Source organism: Alligator sinensis, unplaced genomic scaffold, assembly GCF_000455745.1.
Source record: "Alligator sinensis unplaced genomic scaffold, ASM45574v1 scaffold349_1, whole genome shotgun sequence".
In the NCBI taxonomy this organism is placed as follows: Eukaryota; Metazoa; Chordata; order Crocodylia; family Alligatoridae; genus Alligator; species Alligator sinensis.
This window is the reverse complement of record NW_005841856.1, coordinates 3,153,713-3,175,364: the sequence shown is the minus strand read 5'-3', so window position 1 is coordinate 3,175,364 and position 21,652 is coordinate 3,153,713.

Genomic DNA, 21,652 nt, shown 5'->3' with positions numbered 1-21,652 from the left:
CTACATTCACATAAAGCTTATGTGTCTCATACACCTTTCAGAATAACAACAGTGTTTCTTTTTTTTTTTTAATTCATGTCAAGCCTGTATGCCACGATCATGTTTAAACTAGTGCTAATGCAGCTAATTAGTTTTAGAGTGACTTCGCTTCTCAGAAACTATTGACTCCTTGATTAAGCTGTTGTGAAGTTAACCTGACTTTCTACAAAGTTGCAAAGTAAATACATTGCATAAGCCTTGCTACCTTTATCGAACTACCGCACGGACATCTCTTTAGCACAAGCTTTATAAATACCACTTATTTTCTGTGAAATTTCCTTCCCACATCATATTCACAATGAGCTCTTTAAAAACTAATAAAACCAAATGCTTGTATATTGGGTGTCATGCCAAGCATATACATGTACACTGCTGAAAACACAGTACAGGTAGAGGTAATCTCCATCTTTTCTAAAGTTTCTCTAGAAACTGTTGAATTGTTAATTAATTCAGAGTGCTAGAAAGTAGCTTCCCAGTCCTCTGCCTATTTTTACTTTATTGAAGTACATGAAGTTGAGATGATGAAAGAACAAGTCAGAGAAGAAACTATCTTTAGTCCTCTGTAGAGCTTAGCATTTGTAACGTGGAGCCATCACATGTCATTTTTCTATTTGAAAAGACAAAATTTTAGAACCTAGAAACCAGACCCTATGGCTTTCTTGAGAGTAATATATGATGAAAAAATATGTGGCAAAGTTCAATAAGGTAATACAATGGAACAAGTATTTGAAATACCTTGTCTTTTATCAGTACAGCACCCATTTCTAATTTAACTTTTAATGGAAGAGCATTATGATTAAGAATGACGTGCAATAGCTACGAAGAGTAAGTAAGGCCTAACAGTAAGAATCAGCAAAGAATTTAGGCAGGTGAGCAGACCCAGCAATATCAACAAGACTTCTTGCGTGCATGGTTTCATGCTTAACAGTTTGCTGAATCAGGGCCCATATTTTTCATGCATAATTAGGCATAACATTAGCAATGTTAATACACTGGTCGTATTTGTTTACAAGATGGCATTTGAGATTCAATGCAACAAGAGGCTGTATCATATGACAGTTGTGCTGAGAGTACCGTACAAAGTGATGCATTTGTTTTCAGCGTAGAATACACATGTGGAAAACTTAGCTATATTCCCAGATTATTTCTTTGTATTTATTTAAGAAAAATAAAATGCTAGTTAATGTAAAATGGGAATGGATTATTGGTCTACTTCTCTATTTGCAGCTTTTTAAAATTTGATTGAAAACAATTAGCATAAAGAGGGAGATGTCTGTGAGCATTCATTAAAATGAGGCTGGCGGATTGTGACTGTTGAATTTTCACTGTGCATCTGGAGTTGTTTACACTGATGGCACATTTTTCTGTCATAATAAAAAAAAAGGACCATTTCCTATAAAGGTTATTCTGGCAAAAAAAGAAAATGTATTAAATTTTGAGAAACTTTCCAGTGGAAAAGCAGCAGCTTGTCACCCGAGGGGAATTTCTATCAGATGACGATGGCTCATGGACAATTTAATTTGCTGTTTAGTTTAACAGCTTGTAAGTCCCTTTCCTATAAATAACATGCAATTGTAAAAGCTGACTGCTAATGAGATGATTGACCTTAAAGGTCAGACTGGCAGAATCCCCCATTGTTTGCTTAAGGATATAATTTTCATTTCATCTAACTGAAAATTGACATTCAGGCATACTGTGATGAGGAATTAGACCAAACTATATAGAAATATGCATGATCAGGAGAACGCTCCTATGCTATTGATTTTTCCTTAAGAAACTAGTGAACTAGCTACCAGGTAACCCATAGTTAGCCAGGTAACCAATCATGTGCCTCTTAAGAAGCTCTAACAGATAAAAGGCATGGACTGTCAATAGTCAATGAACTGGGGAGACCTCAAATAGCAAGTTTTATTTTCCAAAGTGGTACCTTGAAAAATACATCTACATTGAGATGTGGCCAAGAAGTGTGCACGTGTGTGTATCTGCATGTGCATGTACAAACGCGTATATATAGGGGAGGGTCTGAGGTATACACGTGCATGTATTTTGGATTTGCAGGGTGGGGAGGTGAGGGGGTTCCCTTTATTTTAAAGAATTCTTGTTTAATTTTTATTACACATTTATTGGGCCAGAAAAATTCTTGAGCCAAATTCAAATGTGTACAGGGATAAAAATCAGATTTCTTTATATTAATTTACTTAGTAAAATTTTCTTAAATACACTTAAACACAAACCACAGCTTGGCAAAGAAAGTCTAAGGTGATCTAATTTCCATTTCCAAGAACCTAAAGGTATACACAGGAGTATACCTATATAAATTGACTAGCAATGTAGTCTACTTTCTAGTAATGTGGACTGTTTTCTTGTACTGCATCTAAAATATAATTAGCCTAAATTAGTATAAGGGATTTTAACTTGCACACCCTTATATCATTAGTGAGATCACTTCTGTGCTGAGGAATATTCCACAGGATTTGATCATTCAAGTTATAAATTAGTAAATGACTATCAAGGTCTTGATCTCACACACAAATCAGCAGCAAACCCACCACTACTTCAAAAGGAACAGCCCTGGGTCCTAAACATTTTGAGCATTTCATGACTGTACACTAGTGATAAGAAATCACTGGAAATGTGATCCCTAACATCTTGGGAAAAAAATCTTAAACTAAATCAGGTTCATGATCTAAACTTCAGTGTCCACACCCAACACCAGTTCTAATATAGCTTACTGGACATCTATGAAGTGTCTCTTTCGAAGCCCAAGTTTCTATTAAATAGGCAATCCTTGGCATTTGGCTTATCACAACCATACAGCAAAAGAATGGCTAAATTAGCATTAGTGCTGTAATGTAAATGTAATGTATATAACAGCAGGAAGAACCAGAGGACAGTCTGCAGAGCTGTGCTTACTCTTAATTTGGACTGCAACTCCTAGAAACCCTCAGGGGCTGGGGGGTGCATGGGAAAAAGGAAGAGGAAGCTTGAGGCTGGAGTGAGGAGTGAGCAGTATGCACCTGAAACCTGGCCCGCCCTATACAGAGGAGTACACAGTGGAGCTGGAGATCTCACTGTGGCTCTCAATCAGCCAGGACTGTGGACTGAAGGAGCTGGACTCAGATTTGAAGGCAGATGCAGACTACTAAAGGCTTGCTTGGGGACATTTCCGGAGCTGGGGGAGAAATAAAGATGCTGAGTGTATGTTATCACAATGTTAATGTTTCTTTACCTTTTACTGGATGCATCTACATGTGCACATTTCCTGCGTAGTAACCTAAATTACTGTACGGTATGGGTGCTTGTGTACATGCACAGTAACTATGGTGACTTACGTCAACTTGGTAGCAAATCTACACCCAATTAGTTACTGTGCCATAACACATGTGTAGGGGCATATGTAGATGAAACGGGGGCCCTAAATTGAAGCGGTGGGTTTTAAAAAACACCTCTTCAATTTAGGGCTGATTAAATCCCTGTGTTCTGCACAAACCTTACCTGCCTCTCCAGCAGTGAGGGGAGATGAGCTGCCTGCAGACAGAGTGGGGAGGGCTGGGGGGGAGGGCTGTTGCTTCCCTCCATGGTAGCAGTGCCCCCCCGGCCCAGGCAGCACCTTCCCCCAGGCACCTAGCTTGGACAGTCCCAGGAGGCACCGCAGCTGTGGAGGGAAGCACCAGGCCCTGCCACAGCTCAGGCAGGCAGGCTCTTGGGGAAGGGGGGGGCAGGGAGGGGGAAAGATCAGGCTCACCTCTTTTCTTGGATGGAGCCTACTTTCCCAGGCTGCTGCCGGGCTGCCTGCAGAGCCATGGAGCTGCACGGAGCCTGGTGCTTTGCTCCGTGGCTATAGGGCAGCTAACTAAAACCCCTCGAAGGAGTTTTAGTTTGCTGCACCCCAAGTCATTTAAGGTACATTATGCTACCGAATTTCCTACAGCAACTAGAATTAAGGTGCAATACACCAGTGAGGTGTGCAAATAATGACACCATTAAAGCGGTGCAAAAGCTTTTAACCTGCTTTAAAGTGTCATGCACATACACCTCTCATTTACACATGGCCATAGATGCCTTATGGTGCAGTAATGCAGGAACTTCTTGGCTGGGCCTGCTCAGCCACTAAGGAGCCAGCAAGAGCCCAGCCCCAGGGCTCCTACCTAGCCCCCTTCTCCTGCTGCTGGGGTATAAAAGCCTGCAGCCATTTTGTGCCTCAAGGCACACACTCCAGGGAACCGGCAGGAGCTGTTTGTGGCTGCAGCATCCCTGCAGGCCCCATGTACCCCCTTGGACAGCCCAAAGACTGTGTTTACCAGGTCTGTCCCACTCCAGAGCTGCTGCCTGGCCACAACTGAGTGCTGCATGTGTAGATGCCGGTCCTATTCCCGCTTACTGCACAGTAACTTTAATATGCATTAAATGCACCAAGTAACTTTAATATGCATTAAATGCACCTGTAGACACACCCTTTGGCACACTGTCTTATGACCCTAACCACTATAAAAGAGGAAACTCCCCCTTGCTTCTTATGCCAGTTTCAGGGGCTGCAGGGTTGGCATAGTGCTCATGGATCAGGAAAATTATAGGCTGTAGGTAGGTGGATAATACCTCATTTTTATATCCATGCATATTCAAAATCCTAAGAAGAGCTGTGCTCTTTGTATGGTTAAAATAGCTGCCCCATTTACATCTCTAAAGGTTCAACAGCACAATACCAGGAATTCAAGGTCTCCATGGCAATGCTGTGGGTTGAACATCTGTGTATCTGCTTCCAGTGAATCAAAAGTGATTTCCATATTTTCATTCCACTTTTGATGGTCCTGGCTTCTCTTCTACTCTTTGTCATAAATTTCAATAGTTACATTCTGCTCTAGGGTCTAGAAGTGAGAGGAAAGGTCATTACGTTTAAAGTGGGAGGATTGTTTGGGCTTAGCAAACAGAAGAGGTGGTAGGAATCACTATGGTCTGGGAAGTTCAGTTAAAGCAGCAGCTGATCTTTCAGATTTTAACTGAGAAGAAACACATTTCCAACCTTCTTCATTCTCTTATTACTTTGCTATCCCCTTGCTCTACGTTTAATCATTGGTTAGAAGGGCAGAGAACAAACCTGCTGCAAAGTCCAACCATTAATAGTTACCACTATCATGAGACCAATTCTTAAATAATTGCAGTCCTGGCTTCCACTGGGTAACTATATTAGGTTGTTCATATTAACATGATGCTAAATACAACCCAGACTTCAATATTATAAAGGGGTTGTCATGTTTAACAGAGTATAAAGTTCATTGTAGTTAACTCTAAGGTCCAGAACAGTTTAATTCATTGAGTCTTTAACATTGTGGGCGTGTCTACCGTGCACATTTACTGCACAGTAACTTAAATGACTGAGCAATAATTGGAAATTACTGCATAGTATGGGTGTGCTCTACACATGCACTGTGTAGTAACTATAGTGACTTATGCTGACTTGGACATAAATTGATACCTGCATCATGCAGTTATCATATTTATGATCACTCAGTTACTACACAGTAACACACATGTAGACGCCCTACTGAGCAGTAACAGTGTGTGTGTGGACTGACTTGGGACTAACTTTAGTCCCAAGTCAAACCACACACAGTGTTAATGCTCTTTAATGCCTGCACATGTAGACACCAGCCTATTTCCACTTACTGCGCAGTAAATTTAATGCAATATAAATACATGTGTAGATGTACCGTGCGTTACTTAACTTAGGCTCAAACACAATGTAAATTTCTAATGCAAAGAAACGGTCAAAAGATAATGAATCTTGGGATCACCCACACACAGTTGCCACTTCACCTAACTGGCTCCAAATGAAGACAGAACATTTTCAAACAAATGCAAGAAAAATAGATCTATGTGGTAAGCAAGCCTGAAAAGAAAAAAATAAAACTAAACACTGTGCATTAAGCAGTGAAAAGATAAAAGTGACAAAGCTTGACAATGACAATTTCAGTATGAATACTTCAGGGATTTGTCAGATGCCTTCATACAAATACAGTGTATGGAGATTAACCATCTATCATTGCTTTAGCAATGTCAGGAGAGTAATTTTCACTTATTCCCTCTATTTCTTTCTCTGCTGACCCCTCTCTGTCAGGTTGTTGATTCCCATTGGTGCTACTCCCACACTGGCATCTTTTGAAATCTGTACAGTAGTGCCTTGGATAATCGTAAGGATATTATATTAAAAACAATGTTCGGGCCTTCTTAGCAATTTACTCCTTAGTTGCCATGTCTACATGAGCAGCAGGCTGCACAGTTGTTACTGCTCAGTACCATCCCCGCAGATTTTTTTCTGATGCTACTGTGCAGTAGTATCTCATGTAGATGCACCCAGCTTGTTGGTGACGTGCACAGCCAATGCCAGCATGAAGGGAATGATGATTTCCATTGTAAGCACTGTTGGTTTTGCTTACGCATGTACCACTGAGGAACAGTCCTTGCCATCTTCCTAAAATATGCTTTTTCCTGACATTTCCTCCTGCTAAATCCTTTGTATAAACAAAGATCCAGTAGCTTCATTGTTGTTTTGTTAATAACCAACCAAATTGCAAGACAGATGTGATGTCATCCACACAACAACGCTCAAGGTTGGCACTGGTTGTCAAGGCAACACTTCACCACTTGGAGGCACCCAGAATTTATATAGGTAGGTACAACCATTTTTGTTTGTTTTTTCAGGGGAGGGGGGAGCTTTTTTAATCTACTTTTGCAGGGCAGGGGAGGAGCGCAAGCTAAACAGAGGAGACTCCATACATGATCAAAGACATAAAAATGAGGAAGACATTTCATTTTTCCCATTTGAGTTTTTCCCTGTAAACCTGCACTGCTGTAAAAATGTGAAACTGAATTTTTTTTTTTTTTTGCTTTTTTTCTTCTGAATACATTTTTCCAAATTTTCTGAATGACCACTTATTTTCTTTTGCATCTACAGCTTTCAACAGTAAAACTTAGCTGCTAGACTAGGGGCTCCATTCTCTAGCTTCCCTTTCCACCATCTCTGTGAAAAAACCGAAAAACAAACTTGGAACAATTTTTTTGAGCTTTGGCCTATTAATTTAATAAAAGTTTGGAGTGATTCTGGTCCTTCATAACCTATTCTGTGGAAAATCTCCAGGAGCCTATATTAATGCAAATATTCTCTACTATATTATGTTATAATAATGTGTTATATATTACAGAATAAATAACATTTTCGTAGAATGACAGTCCATGACCTTAATGCACCAATTTTCTGCTATGTACTTATGCACATGGTATTTACATACTTCTTGACATTCTTGTAGCTTTGCAGATATTTGATAAAATGATTAAGACAATAAGCATGCAGAACTGAACTTTATCTGATATATATCTAGAACAAGGGTCAGCAGCTTCTTGCCAGCATAGGCCAGAGCTTGCTACTTAGTTATTGCTGTAGGCCGGAAGTCTCTGCCTCTCCCTTTCCTCCACCACGAGCGATGCCACTGCCAGCTTCCCAACCCCTTTGCCATGAGCGTAAGTTCAGACACTATGGAGCAGGAGGCGCAGCTCTGCAACACCGATCCCCCGTGCCAGATCACAAACTGGATTTCTTTGTGGGTCAGATACCACTCACAAGCTGTAGGTTGCTGACCCCTGATCTAGAAGATTACAAACTCCTCTTTGGGTTATCATACAGCACTTTTTACTGTTCAAACTCAGAAAGTCGCAAGTATTCATTATTTAACGTCCTTTGTGAGCCCCAAAGAATTTACCATCTAGTGAGGAGGATTAGATTAAAAGAAGATACAGAGAAGACTGGATGCACTGAGCAGCTTAGATGAAAGGAAGAACATGGCATACATAACATATTTGACCTTTCAGTTCTCCAGAGAGTTCCAGGAATCAAATCCTGGAGTGGTGGATATAACATGTAGGACTTCCAGTTAGCTGAGAAATGCACTGAATGACATTAGGTTGAGCGTTCCTTATACATCATGCATTTGGAGAGGTTGCTGAGAATGGTTCATGGCTACAACCCTCCTCATATACCTGGTGCTTGTAAAATGTCATACCCCAAATATTAGAGCTGTGTTGGTCTATCGCCGTGTTTTAGTTAACTATATAATAGAGGTTTATTTTACAAACCGAGGCCACTGAAAAATGTTGGGACCGTAAGATGGTTCCGCTGCGGCTACTGTTTAGAGCAGAAACTACATAAACCATATAGTTTTTCCCCAGGCCGGGGGGTTATAAGCATGACTATTAGTCGCAGTTCAGAGCTGACCTTTACAGAGCAGAGCTGAATCCTTGGAAATTTAGCAGAACAGAATAAAAGCATTTACGAATTATGTATTGTTTATCCAAGAGAGAACGAGTATCCCAGGTTTGAAGAGTTTTATTTTATTCATAGCCTGGCAACGTAGGGTAATATTCTGTCTAAAAGAATTGTACAAAGGAGTTTATTGGACTAATCTCAACCCCTGGTGAACAAATCTAATTACTAAACTGCCATGGAAACATCAGCACAGTTCCAGTTGATTGATAGCCTTTGTTATCTTCCAAAACAGAGAATGAGGAGGAGGAAGTATTTAGGTAAACGAACAATGAATAAGTGTGGGGGGAAACATTGTCATATTACTAAGGAACACTGCTGTTTTAAGAGACTGCTGTGCTTATCAGTGTAGCATACATTATCCCTTCCTTTTATCCATAATCATCACAAAATATATTTAAAGAAAACAGCAATCTTGTGCAAAGCCCACCACATTTCTTTAAGTCTCTGAGCAAGAATACAAAGAATCCCTGCATATCTGAAGCCAGCCCAATATGTGGCAGGCTGAAAAATAGCCTCAGAGCCAAATGGTTAATAGAGATCAAAGGGGCCAAATCTGCACTTAGTTACACCAATAGAAATCCTTAGTAGGAGTCTGGTTCAAAGCTCATTGAAGTCAATGGGAGTCTTTCCATGGATTTTTAATAGGCTCTGGATTCGCTCCTAACTGCACTGGCATTACTGGAGATTTCTACTGGTCTTAAATGGAATTTGGACTAGCATCTTAGAGCATAATATTATTACTAAAAGCCTCCTGGATCATGCCTGTTGCAAAATCTCTTGCCTGTCTAGAGAGAGGTTGTTGCAGCCACTCTGTTTACTTAGCTGACAGCCTGACACCCTCATTATGTTCTAATAAAATGAAAAGTAACAAGGTTGTCAAGCACACACTATTACACAGATTTAAATGAGGACTCTGCAAAATCCACAAACTTTCCACCAGTTTTACAAGGAATAAGTTAGTGTTTCCTTTAGCATAATCCAGCCCTCTCATTTTTTTCTGTATCTGAAGTTCTGATAAAACAGCTATTTTTATACCAGAAACCTGCAAACATTCAATTGTCTATGAGATTTAGTCTCACTCAAGAAGCTTACTTTCCCTCAGAAACCAGTACATCTGTTAATACACTTCAGGAGAGTCCACACAGAATATGCATTTCTATTTAAGATGCTCTTCTCTTCCATTCTCAGCTGCTCAGCTCCTATACAGTAAGGAGGATTTTTTGGCCCACAATGAAAATATTTATTCTTCAAGTTGTGGGACTGCATTGTGAACCCATGGCCAAATCCAAGCACAATTTGCCTCCATATCTGCATAGAGATATGAATATATAATTGAAATGCAAAATTCCTGAACATGGGAATAGGAGCCCATGCCACAATCCCTATCAAGATTGCTTTAGAGCGTTTAAAAGCTGAATGTGAACTAATGTGAGAAAGAAAGAATTCTGTACAGAGCAAACCTTCATCTACATGTCATCTTACTGATATGCTACAGAACAGTCCTTCTGATGAGACAGAGAAGATCCTCAAAATATCTAAAGGCTCATTTCAAAAGCTTTTTGAATGATTATCCAAAACTTAGGCAAGCCCCTTGTTTTAGAAATCAGTCTGGAAGTCATTTTTAATTCTCCAGAGACTTTGCTGCTGTTTGGATGTCACTGCTTCCCATTCCACTTCTGAGTCCATATAGGAAGTCCAAAGACACACATATTAACGAACAAACACACAACAAAAAACCAAGAGTTTCAAACAATATTAATGTTTGACTTCAGTGCAGCTATTCATGGAGGAGTCTGAGGGAATCACTCATCTAAGTTTATATCACCTGATGGAGAGGAAGCATTAAGCAGGCAGTCGTACCGCTATTAGAAAGATTTCCATTCACCCTAATGGAGACGAGCTAAGCATGTTCTCAAAAGGCTATTTAGCATACGACAAAAAGTGAAATCCTACCCTAATCCCTTCACCTGTTTCTTGCTTATGCCACCAGCCGAGGTCTTAGGAGAGCTTCCTCACCCTCAACTCCCTCTGTGACTGCAAGCAAAAGCAAGCTATTTAGCCTCTCTGCAAAATGTGGATGATAGCACTTCCTTACTTCACACCGCTCTTGTGAGGTTAGAGATTGAGGCACTTTGATACTACAGTAATGGGGATCATACACATCCAGGAGAGAGAAATCTGGATTTGGCAGTTCCTCAATACAAGGATGATATGAGAGAGAGAAATAATTAGACACGTATATAGCTAACTGCCCCTCATTTTTCTTAATAGGAACACTTGTAATTGCATCACAGACTCCAAAGAGAAAAAAAAAATCTTAGAGCATTTTGAAATCCTGAAGTCTCCCGAGTCCAACTGTTAATGAAACATTATGGAAGTAAAGAGCTACTCTAATGGTGCAGGCCCCCAAAGTGAACAACCCCCCCCACATCCCACAAAGTATCTTTGATCTTCATTATAAGTTTGTCTTTCACCAGTCCGATCCTGTGGCCTTCTTTTGTATTTCGGAGGCAGTACCTTTGCACTAACCTCAGACAATGTGAGGGCACACTGTTTGCATTTTTCTATATTGAAGAGACAGACTCCAGACCTCATTTGACTTGACTGGTCCATTTTAATTTATTTTCAGAGACTTCATAATTTAAAATGTAATTGTCTTCAGTCAAGTTAATAAAGATATCATACATATGGCACCAGTTCCTAACAGGATACAATTTGGGGCTGATGGAATTCTTATTTAAATGTTTTAGGCTTATTTTTAGTCATCACCTCCCTCCAAACCTCACCTTAGTGCTTAAAAAAGCTGGAAACAGTTTACCTATACTGCACTTATTGAGTCCATTAAGAAGGAACAATGGACTATGGTGCATCTGCTTTGAGTATCTGCCACTGACAATCATCCTTGACATCTCTTTTAGATGAAAATGCAGAATATTTACAGGAGAAGCACCATTCTTAGTACAGCCGCTTCTCAACCATCACTAAGTCAAACAATTGGACAGAAGCATGCTCCACAGAAACATCATCAGTGGCATGTGTAGATATAAGCCTGGAGTCATCAATGAGAGACTACCACATAAATAAAACAGGGATAGAATAAAGGCTAATGACCATCATAATCTAAGGCATCTCTTTGGGAACCCAATAACACTTGTTTGTAGAGTCCTGCATTAGGATGATAAGCCTCCTGACACCCCCAAAAATGTCAAACTATTTACAATATCAGAATTGCTTGAAATTTCTTGCACAAGTTTATAAAAGAAACAAAAAAAGACAGCTAGGAATCCTTTTCCCTAGTTTTTTGGTTCCTACCCAACAAGACTAATAGGATACAACTACCTTAAAGAAAACTAAAAAACTCTGAGTTAAATGGTAACTCAGCATTTGAGAGGTCTCAAAAGGGGCCAATCCGACAAAGGACTATTTAAATCAGCAGGTTATTTCCAATTTTTTTCTTTTTTTATGGTCCAGAGGTTGATACTATTGCTCCCTTTTGAGATCATTTAGCCCCAGTCCTACCCGAAGTGAGTAAGGACATTAGAAGCTGACATTATGATAAATCATCTAATACGAATATGAAATGATTTTGTGAGTAAAGTTAAACTCATCTGGGCTGCCTTACTGGGGAATTGATTCTTTCCTTTTAGAATATACGGATAATGGTAACGGACTAGCATATACATACTTAAGAGATACCTAAAAAAAAATATCGAAGTTACTTAGATCCACCTTTGTTTAAGCCCAGCTGACAATTACATTTATACTTTGACAAACATTCAATTTAGAAGCAATGCATCTCTACACAAGTAGAAGAAACCTTCCTTTTTGTGTAAAAGGGAGTCTAAATGTCTGAAGGTTTCTATTCCAAAAGGTCGAATAGTCCAGTGAGCTGGATGCTAGGGAAAAGGAGTGCAGTTCCAACAGCAGACTGAATAGATATGTTAATTGATGATCTAAGCCATGAATAACTTCCCAGTTTCTTTCATTCCCTAAGCAAGTAGTTAACTATGCCATGCTAATAATTTCTCTAAAATACCGGTGCAGAATCACAGATCGGTTGTTACTTTAGGTAGCTTTCTTTGAAGGGCATGCACACAGTCACCCTGCTCCCCCTCGTGCATGCCTTTTGGCTGGATGAGAAATGGCAATGCTTATTTGTAGAATCCAAGTGGCCTAAACCACACAATCAAACATATGCTGGATATGGGAGGGTGGATTTGTTTTGTATTTTTTAATGCATCCTGTGAATGTAGATTTCTGTACTTAAGCCTGAGATTTTTTTTTCTATCCAGTCTAGCATCCTGAGCCTTGACAATATATGAATGACATCAATAAAAATTATGTTAAACTCAAAAGAAAGTAATAAACAATGTAAACTGTCATGATGCTCTGATGTTCATTGTCTACTTGGTGGTTTTGTGGCTGGACATTTGCGGTGGTTCATTGTCTGTCATACACACAATCAATATAGCCACTAAGACCATAATAAGTCTGATTCATTGCCAGCCTGGTTTGAATTCCAAATGGTGAGTTACAAATGACATTTAGCAAGACACAAAGTCCTCTTTCAGTACCAGCATTAATTCAATATGCTCAAGATAATTGTGGAATATTTTTCTCTTTTCCTATTTCTCATGTTCCATATTAAGGGAAAATACATCTTTTTTGTAGAATGGTTTTTAAGAGAAAATGCTATCTTACTATACTTACACCTCTGTAATTCTGACAGCATATTGCATCTGTAGAAGCAAATGACTTTCCCGCACAATCATATTTCCCTTTGAAAGTAGCCAGCACTAATGGCTGTTTCTTTTTTTTCTTTCTCTCTCTGTCTTTCTACCCTTCCCTACGTAGCCTTCCCTCCCTTCATTTTGTAATAGGATAAAAAGAGCTATATAAATACTGTCAAATCAAAGAGATGAAATACCAAAACATCACACAAAAATACTGTAAGATGTTTGATTGTCTCTCACCTTAAGGTGAAAGGCAATTTGAGCCAAGGAATTATGTTGTAAGGATAGCGAGAAGATCAGATGACATTTTTATTGCCCAGAACATGCGACTCAAATGACAAATACTTTTATACGCTGGGGGGGAGTTGTGTACTGTGGGAATAAAGATGGTAAAAAAATAACCAAACTAGAATAGTTACCCACCAGAAAACAGCTCTGTTCTAGCTAAGAATTGAGAAGGGTTGCAAGAATTACTCAACAGACACACAGGAAAAGACTTAAATCACAAACTCTCTCAAACACTCATTTTTTGTGTCCTTGGAAGGCTGAACATTTGGTTCTCTTGTCTCTCTCCCTGTCTCCTGCAGAGGTGCAGGTGCCCGGGGTCGGCGATGCTGACCACTGCAGACAGCGGGTTGAGGGGAAGAGCTCTCCCCACCCTGACATGTTACTGCTGTCACTGCTGCTGCACAGGCTCCATGCCTGGTGCCCCATTTGCTCCCTGCCACCCCAGATATCTTACTGGGCCCAGGGGCTGTGCTTGATGTGACAAACTCCCCAGATGGTGGAGGGGCACCATTCTGCTCACCCCACTGCCCCCCAAATACACAGCTGGTGTGGGGCTGTACTGCTGAAGTCCTTTGGCCCCTGCCATAGCAAGGACTGCTGGTGGGGGGTTGTGGTGCCTTCTCATTATCAGTGCCCCACTCGCCCCTGCCTAATTATACGACTGGTCTCTTATCAATAATACATAATGGAGAAAGAAAAGCTGGTTTCTTGTAAAATTTCCATATTGCTCCCCTGATTCATCATTCATCTCGGAAGTCACCACATTGCTAATCCAATCTGGGATTCACTTCCTACTAAAAAAAAAAACAATTGTACTCGGACAAGGATTGGAGCCCAGTGATTTGGTGGTAAATGACATCTTATGCTTTAGTGGTTCATTCAGCTTCAAATCCTGTATATTATTTGTATTTCCACTGGCTGACTGGTATGGATTTAAACATTTTTAGCTTACTCTTCACCACAAGGCTGCCTGAAAGTTACAGTGATGCATGAAACTGCTGAGGTGACAGCAATAGCCCGTGAGTGTGGAGCTGATTCTCTACACCGGTGCCCTGGAAGGAAATTACTCCTGAGCAGAGATCTGTATTTTGCAGGTCTAGGTGGTAATTAAGTGGTGCATAGGTCTTATTCTGGTTCTCTGCACAGGGGAAGATTTCACCCTTTGAGCTAGGTGAACTATTCATAGCAATCAATTAATTCTTCCATTGGACCTCTACCTTTTTTTTCTCTTCATAAATTCACTGTGAACAGTTCATGACTCCTAGTAATTTGTTTGTTTGAATGTTTTATGCGAATATATTAAAGGCTATGAATTGCTTATGAACCATGTGCTGCATGTGGTTGTAGAGCATTTGACATTCATCATTTCAATTTCAACTGGTCGGACCACGCTTAGACAAGCATTTCTAAGACAAAGACTAGGACGCATTTCAAGTGCCTTACCTGGTGGTGTGGTGTCAGGATGTTGCTCCTTAGTGCCTCGGTTGCTCCCATTGATGATCTTTGGGTTTCACCTCTTGGTTCAAGGAAACTTTCCATTTCCCAAGTCAAGAAAGCCACCTATGTTTTTAGCCCTTCACAGTTGGTGAAGAGTGCCTACAGTCAAACTTCACTCTCCCTGGAGAGAGCAGTTCCTTGAACCCTCAGTACCAAACTCTGAAAGTCTTCATGTCTCATCCACAGAAGTTTCCTGCAATACCCTTGCACATGCACTGAGTGAGTACCTCTTCCTCCACAGCTCCTTTCATCATGAGGGGCTTCTTTTATTTTCACTCAACATGCCTACAATGCTGTTCCCCAGACTATTTTTCTACCATGCACTTGGAGTCCAGCTTTTCCTAGAGCTGGTAGGAGGCCAAAGGATTAGCCAAGGGGTGAAGTGGTTATAGAGGATTAAGACAAGTAGGCATTTAACAACATAGCACTGAAGAGCAAGGAGGAGGTGTGGTTGTCTCACTTCCTAGCTTTCAAATGTTTGGGAAATTCTGGTTTGAGTTTGTCAGTTTAATCCTTCCCAAGCTATCAGCACAAAGGTTTTGTGATTTGGCTCCTCTCTACTGACTGCTCATGAAGAAGAGGAATGCCTGCTCCTACCTCTCTAAGCTAAAACATCCCACACTAAACCATTATAACACATCCCAACATGGAAGCTCCTTTTTATATCCCCTGATATCCCTTCCCAGCATGACTTGCAACAGCCAGCATTTCCCAGCATTCCCCTGGGGACTACATCTCCCAGAATCCCCTTGTGCTAAACTGTTCTGGGGCCAGGCATGTTTTAAGGGACCCCGAATGAAGGGACCAGTTCTAGTAATAGGACCGTGCGTTTCCTTTGCAAGAAAATCCCTTGCTATCAATATTCTGCAAGTTGAATAACCGTAATTTTAAAACACTTTTGGTGATGTTTGCATAGCTTAAATTTATTTAAATGTGTGTGACATACTCTTGTTAAATTTATCTCCCCAAACTACTCTGCTCACTCCCAGATATCCACTTTTTTCTGTATCAAACTCTGTTACAAAAAAGAATTTGTGCTGGTAAACATTGCCTCTAGGAAAATCCTGCAGGCCTACTCAAATTAAGTCAGAGACCAAATTAAACAGAAATAAGGGGATTTACTTGAATGAAACGCTCTTTTTTCAACTACCATTTTCCTTTAAAAAAATGCATGTACTAATTTTTAGAAGTTAAGACTCTATGAAAACCCTGCTTGAAAAGTAAAGGGAAGCCAAGAATATCTGGCAGTGGCAAGGAGGGGGCAAGGGAGATGCATCTGCGTTGCATCTTAAATAATTATTTCTTTCCATCAGACTGCCTAAGGACTCATCCTTCCCTTGAGAGCAGAGAAAGGATTTTCTCTGTGTCTTCTCTATCAAAATACAAACACTTTAGTTAGCATTCCTTGGGGTTAAGCCTGCTCCCCTAACTCTTTGCAGCCTCCCAAGCACAAAACTGGGTTAGTCACCAACCAGAGTATGGATGGACACTTGCATGGCAGGGGTGGCCACGAGCTGGCCCATAGGCGCTGATGGAGCCAAGACGCAGAAAATGGAGATTGAAACGGGATGTGGATCATTTCTGAAGTATGAAAAAGTATATGTTGCACTTTTCCTTGTTGTTTTACATAGTGTGTGTTTCATGCACCTCTGCTTTCTGGTCTGAAGCAGTAGGGGAATCAGTGGCAAATAATCTTTTAATCTCAGTCTGGGCTGGCTTGGCCACGCAGGAAGAAAGAGACTAATTTAAAAGGTTTAGTTTTGCATTGACATTAAGAAGATGCCAAAAGAAGTCGGCTAATTCTGTGTTGTGCTCTTAGCTGAGGCAATAGAGAGAGAAAAGGCAACTGCGAAAAGAAGACTGAAAAGCAGTTATTAAAGCAATCACTGGTTCTTAAGGTATTACTTTCCCCCCATATCTGTTATTAGCAGTCTGAGAGAAAGGGAATGATTCTTAATAGAGTCTGAGTCAAACAGCTCTCAAATGAGCTCTTACGTGGACAAGGGTGAACACAATGCTAAATATAATGAATGGTTAAACAGACAAAAAGCATTCACAAGGATGGGATAGCGCGAACCAACTAATAGAGTTTCTTCCTCTGGCCACCTTCTAGACAGGGTCGTGTCATGAAAATTAGCCATGTCCTCCTGATTTGGCAACCTGAGATGTAAGAAACAATAAACAGACTCTGGAAAATTTAAACAAAGTCCCCTTTAACCTCAATTACTTTTAAAGGAAAGATTTGTTATACGAGAAAGGTGATGGCTGGTGTTTGGTAAACACGGTGTATGGAAAATAACGGTTTTAAAACACGAAGAGTGTTATGAGTCACTCTCTTGACCTTTCCCCCCAAAGAAGCATTGTTCCCCTCTCAATGGCCTGCATTTGTTTGATGTAACAGGTTGTATTTAGGTTGCTATGTGTTGCAAACCCTGCAGCTGCAGCGGTTGAAAGGAAGGTAGCGTTGGTTAGAAGTCTGGAAAAGATGCGCGAATGCAAGACTTGCATTAAAAAAAAGATTAAAAGTTTGTTGAAGTTTATGAGGTTATGAAAAGTCTCCTCATACCCACGCAGCTTCTCTTTTTCTACATGTCTTCCGCTATGTGACAACGCAGGATCAGATAGTGGAGCAAGGAATTAAATTATTGAAAGGAAATATTGCAGCATATTATCTAGGATATTAGGCACAACAGAAAGTTGCAATGTTGAAGGATCTGTCTCTCACTTCCAGCGGACGGAGGCTGCTCTTTGAAGAAAGGATTGTCTCATGACCAAGGTGCCGCACCAGAGCACAAGGAATCTCATTTCAGTGATTTGCTCCCTCAGACTCGCTGTACAATGTTGGCATATAAATCAACACAGATTTTGGTTTCATTTGTTTGGGGATGGGAGTTGCACAGCAGTAAGCTATAAACGTCATGCACATGATCAACAAATTCCCAAATGGGCATTCAGGTATAAAGTTAGCCAGTTATGCAGAGCCCTGATTTCTTTGTATAGTCACAGTAACCACACGTGCATGGATGCATGTCTTGCTGAGTAGGAACTAGACCAAAAGCTCCTGGAATGGTTTTATTTATTTTATTTTACTTCTTTTTTTTTTTTTACAAAAGGGGATTTGACTGTCTCTGCATCGTTTCCAACAATATATGGTAACAAATTATGTGAGAGGCAAAGAAAATTCATGTACATTCATTGGCTTTGCATAAAGCTATCTGCCTTTGAAATGCAATGACACAAACTGTAAGTGTGGGTATGTTTTAATGCCACCCACGCACTGTGTCAGTGTTGCAATCAACAGGACTTTCATTCACGAAACAATAGTAAAATATACAACAGAAAGCATTATACATTGCGAATAAGAGATCTGCTTTGATATCAGGGAGGAGAATTGCACCCTTATTAAAAAAAAATGACTGGTTGTTTTTGTGCTGCTTTGCAACTCACGGAGAACAGAGCTATTGAGCGCCCGTCTTGGACATATTAAAGAGGATCTTTCATGATTCTCAATTTAGGAATGTTATATGTGGCATAATGAGGATCTGATCTAAAAAATCCTTAGTTGCACAGCACTGCCAGGGGTGAGGAAACTCTCGTCAAAGAGACTGTGTCTGTGCCAAAGCCTGGATTTTTGCAGGCTTCTTTTTCCAGGTATCTAATTAGGCAAGGTACTTACCATCTATTACACTTGGATGCCATTGTCACACTGAGCAGACAGACTTCAGGCAAGGTCCACAAGAATGGGAGGAGAAATTAGACTTTTGAAGGTTATTACATTTCCCTTCCAAATGCAAAGACGAAAAGCTGCAGCCTTTTTTCATGTGGTTCACTTCACTGGGATAATTTTGGTAATGTGGGGAGGAAGGAGTAGGTGTGTTGCAATGCTAATGAGCACATTTACAAGTCCCTGCCAGAAACTGAATGCTTCGGCTTGCCTTTATTAGCCATTTTGGAAGATGTCTTAGTTGCAATTGCACAAAAGCAATTGTCAGTGCTTTTATAATTTCTCATTTAGAATACTATGACATTATTTGGAGAAGGACTAGTTCTGCAGCACACAAGCCTATATCAGTATTGTATAATAGAGCAGCTAGACTCATTTCGCAGTGTGATTACAAAACCCATCACTGTGAATTATACAGCAAGCTAAATTGGTTTCCACCTTCTGCAAAGCCAGAATCTTATCTTGCACAAATAGTGTACAAATGTAGAAATAATATGAGTCCAACTTATCTGAACGATAGACTACAGAAAGCTTCCACTGTTCTCTCCATCAATGCTGTGTCTGCTGCTAATGACACCTTCTACATTCTGAAAGCAAACTCTAATAATGGTGAATACTCTTGCTTTTTTCCTTCTACAAAGCTTCAATTTACCAGGACATTCTGCCCACTGCTGAAAAACTCTTCAAATCTGAAAATTAATTAATTTCCTTGAGAAACCTCTCTTCATTTTTCAGGATCAAAACCACTTGTGAACACATCTGCTTTTGCTGTACATACTTTCCATAAATTGAAGATGCCCATTAATGCTTTTGATATATTTTCTGGATCATTTTTACATACATGGCCAGTATTTTATTGAGCAATTATTAACCCAGATTGTTCACAGTAGGCAGGCTTCCCTCTGTATATTTTTGTGGTCTTTTCAATTTATGCATTCTAATTTCCATGCGGCGTTTAATCTGTTTATGCCTACATTGCAACTGGCCAAGCTGAGTGCGGGAGTTTTTATGTAAATGTATAAATAAAATAGTATGTTGAAAGAGATCTTGATGAGCTGAGCTATGCTGACCCATCTCTTTGGCCAGCAACAGTATAGCTGCTCTTGGGAGAAGGCTAGAGGGACTGGCTATAGGAGACAGGTAATAGAGATATAAGCTAGGTCAGCTGAGAATTGGTGTAAGCTAGGTCAGTTGAGAGGGTTGCCAACCCTCCTGGATTGGCCGTGAGTCTACCAGAATCAGCATCAATCTCCCTATGACTATTGAATGCAATCTGGGAGATGGATATTGTGAACGGGTTGAACACTACAGTACAATTAATGACATTATGTCATGTTAGGGGAAAAAAATTCTCCCAGAATAGCTTCAGTCATCGTTGGCAACCCTAGTTGAGAAGTCTGGTTGTTAACAACTTTCGGGGAAAAGAACAAGACTGTGGATTGAACAAACGAGAATAGGTAGGTTTTGAAGGAGCTTCCTGAAGGGGATGACTATGTGTGGGTGACCAGAGATGGCTGCAAGTGACTTGTTAGGGTCATCATGCTCTGCAGGCTGAGAACTAGAGGATGCTTCTTAATGAACCTGCTTCTTTAACCTTGCACACGACAACTTGGAAGGTATGAATCTGCTAGGAAAAATAAAAACCAACCCAAACTTCCATTAAGATGTTTGATGGATGGCAGCATCTGCTACTTGTTATGGAAATTAAAGGTATCTTTATGGCTCCTGGTAATGCAGCTTGCAGTTGGACAAATCTGAGGTGTTCTTCCTATGCGTCCAACAAACCAAGAATTAGATCATAGTAAACACTGTTACTTTCATACATATGAAAAGCAACCTAAATCGTCTGTATGTTTTGTAATGTATCCATCCATCCATGTGAGAAGCAAGGGGTTTTTCTTTTTGACATCTAAAAGCTGTGCAAATAACTGATTTTCTAATTCACTAGCACATCTGGGGAAAAAAAGATTTATTGAAACTAAAACAAAAAATGTTTCAAAATGTTTAGTGAAATGAAAAACAAAGTATAAACTAAATGTTTCAGTTGACCCCAAATTACCCATTGTCCTTTAATTACGATTTCCCTTCATCTTTTTAAAACAATTGAAGCTAATTTTAATGAAAATTAACTTTGAATTAAATCAAATATGCATTTTGAGAATTATAAAATGAAATACAAATGTATGGGTCATCCTCTACCCCCCTCCCATTACAGAGAATTCAGGAAAATGAACACACATGTCTACAGTGAATTACATTTTCAGTAAGAACAGATTTCAGCTGCATTTTTTCTTCCATCTCTTCTCAGAGCCTATAGAGACAGCTCTGTTTGCTATATTATGCGACTCACTTGGAGTTTAAAATGCTGTCCTGATGTTATGCGCCTTTCTCTGGTGAACAGAGACTGTTGACTTAAAAGACAGATATTAAAGCTTTTTATTTTTACTCCTGCAGGTCCCACAGCATTTCCAAATGTATTCGTGAAATAAAGACATGCATGATTCCAGGTGAAGAATTTATTATTATTTTTATTATCTCCAAGTGCACTTCCCTTGACTTTGATTAAAGGCTAAAGCATTTATCTAACATAAGCATCTCCCAACTTGCACTGACTTTAAAGGACAGAGATGATTAAGACCTTTACAGTCAGCTAAGAAGTGCTACGGGCTATAGTTAGTAAGCAAGCTGTACAAAGGTTCACTTTATGATACTTCCATACTGAATAGGTTCAACCTGAGATACAGTTTCTGGCCTAGGCATACAGTTGACAACATCTCGCCTCCCTTGTTCTTTCATGTTTGGGATGCTTTATGCAAATATCTCAGCTGAATGTAAGCTGCTCAGCGGGTTAGAGAAGGAAAGGCTGAGTCTGCAGTAGCCGGGCTTTAGGTCATTAAGGGCTTTTAAGGGATTTGGAGAATTTACCTTTGTAATTTGCAAATGTTATTAATTCTAATGCAACCCATTTTACTTTTTTGCTTAAATTGAGCCACGGCCAAATAAACCTTGTAAAGAAGGACAATTACTACTTCCTGTGATTAGAAAGAACATTTG